This window comes from Cyprinodon variegatus, unplaced genomic scaffold, assembly GCF_000732505.1.
Source record: "Cyprinodon variegatus isolate N-32 unplaced genomic scaffold, C_variegatus-1.0 Scaffold35, whole genome shotgun sequence".
Classification (NCBI taxonomy): domain Eukaryota; kingdom Metazoa; phylum Chordata; class Actinopteri; order Cyprinodontiformes; family Cyprinodontidae; genus Cyprinodon; species Cyprinodon variegatus.
Window position 1 is genome coordinate 1,477,210 of NW_015150488.1, and position 8,010 is coordinate 1,485,219.

The 8,010-nt window shown below is 38.3% G+C and overlaps 1 protein-coding gene across 4 annotated transcripts in view; it reads right to left on the reverse strand.

Annotated features, from left to right (window-relative positions):
- Positions 1-8,010, reverse strand: part of znf469 (zinc finger protein 469) — a 306,945-nt gene that overhangs the window by 13,110 nt on the left and 285,825 nt on the right. The window lies entirely within an intron of this gene.

The following is an 8,010-nucleotide window of genomic DNA, read 5'->3' on the forward strand; positions in this document are numbered from 1 at the left end:
ACTAACCATATAGAACCTGTTATTAAATTACCCTCTTTTGAGAATAAGGAGACGTTTACAAAAACATAAACACAGATTTTTTTTTTCTCAGGGCCACATTACTGCTCCTTTAAACAGCAATGACTGGATGATACATCAGTCTGGATCCTTGACGCAAACAGCCACAGAAGAAAGAGTTCAGTCCCTAAAGTATGCAATGCACATAGTACTTTAATATAAGAAAATAGAGCATGCAGATCCAAAAGGTTTTGCCAGTAAATGAATCACAGGCTCCTTAAAAGTAGAGACACAATGCCACAGTGTTCTGTTGCTACAGAGTGCTTCAGGTTTAGATCATGGAGGAATATCAAGGATTAGTCAGCCAGCCCTCAGAAAGTGAGAACTGTGGGCATGCTGATGTTTGTTGCATTCCCTCAGGTCTCCCAGACTCAACTTCTCAAGTCTGGGTTTACTTTGGCCTTTAGTTTTTTTGAGGTCCGACCAAATGAACCCTGGACTTAGCACCAAAATGGGATGTCTAGGCCTGGTAACTGTGCTTTTATCCAAAGTTCTGGTCTGTGTTCCCTTGCAATCAGTGATTCTCTGTTTCAGTTCTATCCAGTATGCTGAAAAGCCCTTCAGCACTCCTATTACTTCAGTAGAAAAAAAAAAAAGTGTTTTCATTTGAGGAGTGACTGCTAATTTTATCATCAAATCCCAGTCCTACTGTATAAAACATTTGGCATCTATTACATGGGGCCTCTCCCCTGGGCAATGACTACTAAGTTGACTCTAAAACACACATACTGAAAGATGTGTTTTCTCCGGTTTACACCATAAATTGTTTGACAGTCTGAGGTCTGGTCAAATGAACAAAGATAAAAAGATACCGTAAATATATCCATCCCCATAAATCTCTTAAGAGATCATGTTTTTAAAACTTTCAGGGTCATTTTGGGCTCAGCACCTGATTTTGTTTCCTGCCTGAAAGCCTCTTTATCAATCTAGAAGCTTAGTAGCTGTCCTATCCTAAGATAACAGTTGCATTTTCACTTTGAATTCTGAGTCCTATCTCAATTTCTCCGTTATAGTAAAAACTGTAAATGTAGCTAAATATCTATTAAACAAACCTTTGTTGATTTAGGTACCTTGCTTTGGTTACTTAAGTAACAAACAGAAAAAAACACTATGCAGTTAGCTCTATATCAACATCAATTTATTCAGTTCCCTGAAAAGAAGTAAGAATAATACCTTAACTTTTTGCATTTGAAAGATATTGTTGGGTATATGTTAGCATATAATAGTGCATAGTTGTAAAGCAGAAAGATGATATGTTTTCTAATAAATATTAGAAAGGTGGGCTGCATGACGGCACAGCAGGTTGCACTGTTGCCTGGTAGCAAGAAGGGTTTGGTTTTAACATCAGGTTGGTGAGTTTGTGTGCTCTCCCACTGCATGTAGGTAATTTCTACGAACAGTCAGACCACCTCCTACTATCTAAAAAACACGACTGTGAGGTTGATTGGTGTCTTTAAACTGTCTTTGGGTATAAATATGTGTGTATGGGTGTGTGCATCTGTGCATGGTTAATTATCCTGTGTGTCTCTGTGCCGCCCTGCAATTGGACTGCCGACATAGCCAGGGTGGAATTCAGCCCATCAGCCAATGACAATTTGGGAGCAAGTATACAAAATGGATGGATGGAAACCAGAAAAGTGTAGTTTGAATTCTTCAGTTAGTTACCTTACAGCACAATGACAGTTGCAAGTCTTTAATTTTCTCTACCAGCTCAAAGCAGATTTCTCCAAATTCTTCTCTCCAGCTGAAACAATTCCACTGTGGCTGTGGCTGTAAGTTTAGAGCCATCATCTTGCTGGAAGGGGAAACTCTCCCCAAGCCTCTTTTCTCTTTCAAGGCTGATTAGCTTCTTGCTCTATACTGAAGAAATACTCCCTATGCATGCCCAGGATTACACTGCCAATACCATGTTTCACTGTGATGGCTCTTTTGTTGATAATGGTGTATACAAAAACACACATATATATACAGCATATGCTTGGGTCCTATTTTTTTTATTTTTTTTTAGCAAATCGACTGTTTAAAAAAAACAAAAACAAAAAAACTGGTGTATTCACAGACAGGAAAAGAGCTACAGGAGTCAGACAAGATAAGATCAATGCCAGCCTCAACTTCATAATTCATAAATGCGTATGGTTGTTTTTAAGTTCTTTCTCTAGTGTCTGTTCCCCTGACTCACTTTTGGTTAAATTTCCTGTGGCATTTAACAAGGTTTATAAGGGAAAAGATAGACTGAGACTTAGTCGGGTTTTGGCCTGGTTGTGAAAAATAACATCCTCTTTCTACAGAATCTAAAAGCCAGTACCTGCTACTATCTGTGCCATAGGTTGGGGATACTGGGGTTAATGGCCCTGCCAGCATTTCCAGTGGGTAACGCTTGATGAAGCACCGCAAAGTCAACAGTGCTCATAAATCACAGCTCCAATTGTGTTTGCCTAGTCTGGCTGTTGCAGTTTTGGCATTCAAAAGAATGCCTCCAACAACAAAAAGAGCAGTATGGGTATCACGAGGACTTTAGAGAACTAGCACCAAAGCCTGAGCTGTCAGTTTGCAAAGAGTGAGAGGTCATTTATGTCCTTTCAGATGCCTTGTTGACTTCCCCTACCACCCTCAATAAATCTTTCCTTGCACCGTTCTCCTCCTTATAAGTCAGAATTACTTCATACACACACTCTAAACTGCCGCCCTTTTTGGCGTCGTTGGTAGGGCTTATTCATTTTTATCTTGAAAAGCATAAATTGCTCTTGGACTGGGTATAAAGAAATTGTGGTGGTGACAAAACTGCATGCTGGGCACAACCTGATGTCAAACCCTCAGCGACTAGCCTAAAATTTGTTCTATAAAACTGTGCTTTAATGGAGTTTTTACAAGTCAATTAAGATGCATGTGCCTATGTGTGTTCTTTAGGCCTCCTGTCAAATCCCACAGTTTCTTCCACTGTGGCGCCCCATATGGCTTGACCACAACACCACCCTGATGCGTGAGACTGCTGTGTGCTTAAGAACTGGTGTATTTGTGGTATAGGCCCATCTGTGTTTTTGTGTGTGGGCAAGTAACTAACCAGACCAAAAGTGCATAAACTTCTCTTTTCTTTTCTTCATTACTCTAACAGGGATATGTGTTGACTTCTTGCAGGAATGAGGGAGTGGGTAAAAGGTGCTTGACTGAAAAGTCAATTTCCGGAAAGTCTTTTTCCTCTCATTTTTGTGGAGGATGTATGAGGTGCTGGCTTGAGTGAATAAATGGTGGTAGCACTCTGAAAAACTTTGTCCATTCATCACATCAGTGCCTTACATAATTGTTTCTGCAGCTCCTTAGCGGTAAAAGGTCCAAATAAGCATTCTTTTTCTTTGGACTCTGGCTGTTTTTGCACTTATTTTTACAAGTGGATTACTGGAGACAAACTGTCAGGCCTAAGAAAATATATATCTACGGTATTTGAAAGTCATTTGCTTAAAAAAAAAAATGTATACTAAAGGCCTAAAGAAAAAGAGGCAGTTCTTGCATGAGTGGCAACCTGGGAGAGCCCCTCTGCACGACTGATTTCAAATTTTTAATTTTCTGTACCTGAATATTAAGATGCCTTGATGACGTGATAAACACTTATGGAAGCTGTTAATAGATAGGATACAGTAGGCAACAAGGGGATATTTATAAGCAGAAAAAAAAGTTTGCATAAGTATTAGATGACATTAACAAGAGCCAGATTGTGGAGGTTAGGCGACTGGGTCAGAACAGGTCCAAGCCTGCAGCCCTTATGAGATGTTTTCAGTCTATAGACATTTAAATCTAGAAAAAGTGGTCCAAATAAAGAGCAGCTACTCTATGAACCAGTTACAAAACTAAGAATCACTGTAGCAACCATAATTCTGTCCAGAAATTGAAGGCTGGTCCATGTGGCTCAGTGAAACCGATAAGCTGCTATAGCTCAGTTCGTTAAGCTCTCATTCTAACCTTAATCTTGAAAAAAAAAAGTCCCTCAATCAATGCCTGGTATTTATACTTTATTCTTTAAGATCTCTAATCAAAGAACCATTAAACTTAGACCATAAATTGGACTTCTCCACACATCTCAGAGTTGTTTGTTTTCATTTAAAGAGACATTTAGAGGTTTTGACTGAAAATTCTCTTTGAAATAGACTTTTTTTTACACTTTACAACTAAAACATCCTTTGATGAGCAGACCGACGTACCACAGCCATAAGTCTTTAGCCTATTTTTGTGAATTTACTGTGGGTCAAAAGTTCTTGCACTGTTTGGCGGGTGCACATTCAAGCACGTCCATGTTGAATGGGTCCAACCTAGCAAACAATCGAAGCATTATATTCAAGATGAACTTCATGCATACTCAGAAGCGCCCAGCATCCAGCTCAACCAATGGCAACCAATATAAACTCCACATAAGGTGAAAAAATTGAGAAAAAAAAGACAAACCTTTTTATGTACGAGAGCACGATACAAGAACGTGCAAAAGAGTGCTGCAGTTGTGTGTTTTGACCACAGATGGCAGTATCGCTAGAAAACTTTGTAATTCCTCTTTAAATCTGGAAATTTAAAGGTGAAGTAAAGGCCTTAAAGCATTCCTGTGTTATTTAGGATGTTCTGACATGGTGTATTATCTTGTTGAGAGAAACTACAGCTACTCAGCCACATATGTAACAAAGTATGATTTACAGTCCGTTCTGACAACTTTAAGTCAGGACCAACATTAAGCTCTTTAAAGTCAAAATTCCAGTTTCGCATATCTGAAATTAGAACTAGAATACCAACTGTACATATAAAAGAATATATGGCTGTATACCCATCTTCTTTGATCAATGTATTAGTCATCACTGTCTACAAGCTAAAGCAGTCCACAACTTTAAGACTTTCCTGGGGATAGACTTTCATTTAGCTATGTTCAATGTTAAGTCTTGAAGCAGTGAAAGAAGGTAATGGCAGTGATTGAAATATACACAAAGAAAGGTACAAAAAACATAGTTCCATACTAACACTGTTTATAAGAACTTCTAAGGGTGTTCTACCAAGATCTTAGTGCCAGATACCACAGCATGCCTTCAGGGATCAATTGGAAGTCTTGTCTCAACAGATCAGGTACGTTCTAAAAGTAAAAGGGGAAACAGCACTTTCCTTGACACGGGATATTGCATTTTTTATTATGTCTGTGGAAAAGTGTAAGAGCAAATGTTTGACCAGCCAGAAGTTGTGTTTATCTCTATTTCGAGTTGGATTATCTTTTTATTTGTGTTGTACAGAAGCGGTGAATCAGATCTTCAGCATCAGCAGCCATTTGCACCAAACAGCCTTACTTTTTTGCAGTGAATGGACTTATATTGCTAGATGAAATACTGATCAAGACAGGTTGATGAGAATACACATACATTTTACATTGAGGACAAAAAGAATTGAGAGATGAATTAAGATGTTTTCTTCAGAGCTGCAAATGAAAGAATGGTGGCGACAGTGACGTCTCAACGATACAAAGCTCTTATAGGGCCAACAGAGAGGAAGCAGCAGTGTGAGCAATTTTCTCCTACAAACAATGACTTCTTTTATAATAATGTAAACCAATAACTGGCACTAGAAGGAATTTCTCAACGTGTTCAACTTTTCCAGATGCTTTCACACTGAAATATTATCATAAAAATGGTCTCAGAGATCAGAGACTGTAAAGCCAGATGAAGGTGAGAGATGATGAGGTCACAGTAAATGAAGAGCAAAAGCAATGTATTATCGGCACTGCAGGGAATACCATTAAAAATGTGAAAATGGTGAGTATTAGAAAAGAGAAAATGAGGATGATGGGATTTCTGGGTGCGTAGTCTGGTGGGCTGAGTAATGGAAGTGATGAAGAGAGGCTGGATCAGGTGGCAGAATGAAAAGAGTCTGACTGCTCCCCCTCACACCTCATCCAGCACATGCGGTCCAGCGCAGGGAATGCACAGTGTGAACGGTTGGCCCAAGGCCCATGCTATGGCTTGCGCCAAACCCCGGTCAGCTTGCCTGCCTACTCCTCTGTATTTTTGGAAACAATTATTATGCAAGCGTTTCAGCTTTAAGATCTCGGCATTTCTGTCTGTTTCGAAGAGGGAGAGAGGAGGGGAGATATGCTGGGGAGTCCAACCAGCTTTCACAATTCAATGACCACACACTTATTAAAACAGAAGCTATTGATGTGGAGTGTTAACAGTAGCTTTCTTTAGAAGGATGCAACTTTAATTTCTCAGTTTTTGATTAAGACAGTATAATTAATGAGTAATTTGCAGGAGGTCTGGTTACATTCTGTCAGAACCCTTCAGAGCATTTGGAAGATGGTAGTGTCTCACTTCAAATAAAACAGTGAGTGCTATTATCCTTGTGCCTTTATACCACTAACCCAAGCCCCACCCTTTGCACTGCTCAGTGGGGAAGACACAGGCAGCACGAAATGTGTTTGTGCACATCTGAGTGTGTGTCTAATGGGTTTTGGCGTGTAATTCCAGAGGCTCCCTCTAACCCCCCTCCCAAGATTTTCCTTCTTCTCAGACAAACTTTTTTTTCTTTTCTAACCACTGGATTCTGGACTCAGTCTCTTTCCATATTACAAACCACAGCATTCCGCAAACATGATGGAATCTTTGTTTTAGAGTATTAAAAGTTATTTTTTCCCCCTTTTTTGACCCAATTTTCCAGATTTGTGCATGTATATGGAATATTATGTGTGTAGCTGGAAAAGAAAAAGGTTTTTTGTAATAATCTGCAGAACCTGAAAAAGTAGATAAGGATATTAGTAAAGGGTGGCACAGACAAGATTTCCTGGCTCTGACTTTTAGACGCAGTAATTTATCCTTTATGGACAATGTCCTGCTTTCAGGTGTTATCCTTCTTCAATGTGTCAATATTTACTTGTCCTTTCTTCTGTCTGGGCTGAAGTATTCAGTTGCCTTTCTTAATTGTCACGGTTTTATTAAATGGAAAGAAACTGAGACAAGAATTCGTTAACATGAGCTATGCAGCCTCCAAAGTAATTACCACACTGATGTCTGGGGTTGCACTGGTGCACATTAGGGGTGATTTTAATCAAGGTACAGTTATTATCATACCACACACTAAGTTGAAGAAAAACATCGTTCTTGTAAAGTCTGCAAAAATAATTATTAGTAAATGGCAGTTGAATGTATATATTTTTCATGCAGGCATGTTAAAAATGTGGTTAGCTAATTAAAGATCATCTGATTAAAATTTGCTAACCTTCAGACACACTTATTTGTTTGTATTTCTACAGCAGACAAATTTACTCTGAGAAGGAAGATGATCTGCAGGTAAGTGCTTAAGACAGACACCAGATAGTGATCTGAATATTAAAGGCATACTGGGAGTAATTCTTAAATGAGGTTCTGTTAAAGGTTTATAAGCAGTTAAGATCTTACCAGCAGTAGAAAACTCACTTGGCCTCATTGCTTAGTGTAATTCCAGATAAATACATCCTATATACTGAAGTAAAGGGTTAGCTTGAGAGAGGCCAAGACAAAAATAGACACACACCGTTTCCAAACTACTGCAATCTCTTAATAAAAAAAGCAGTTAAAGTGAAAGCTAATTCTTTAATTAGTTTGTTGCCTTCCTTTTCACTCTCCCATAATATAAATTATAAATCATAATACCCATGGTTCACACGGAAAAATTTATTTCCAGCTGCATCCTTTCCTGTGTAAATAATTAAACTATTTGTAAAGTACTTTTCAGTAAAAATCTATCTTTAAAGAGTTTTTAAAAACTTTCACCTGAGCTGGTCTCTTTTATTAGTCATATGCTTCAGTCTGTGGGACTCATTCATTTATTTCTCTTGAACAATTCTTAATGACTCATTTAATATTTATCAGAAAACCAAATACAGACAGTCTTTTAGTGCACATATATATATATATATATATATATATATATATATATATATATATATATATATATATATAT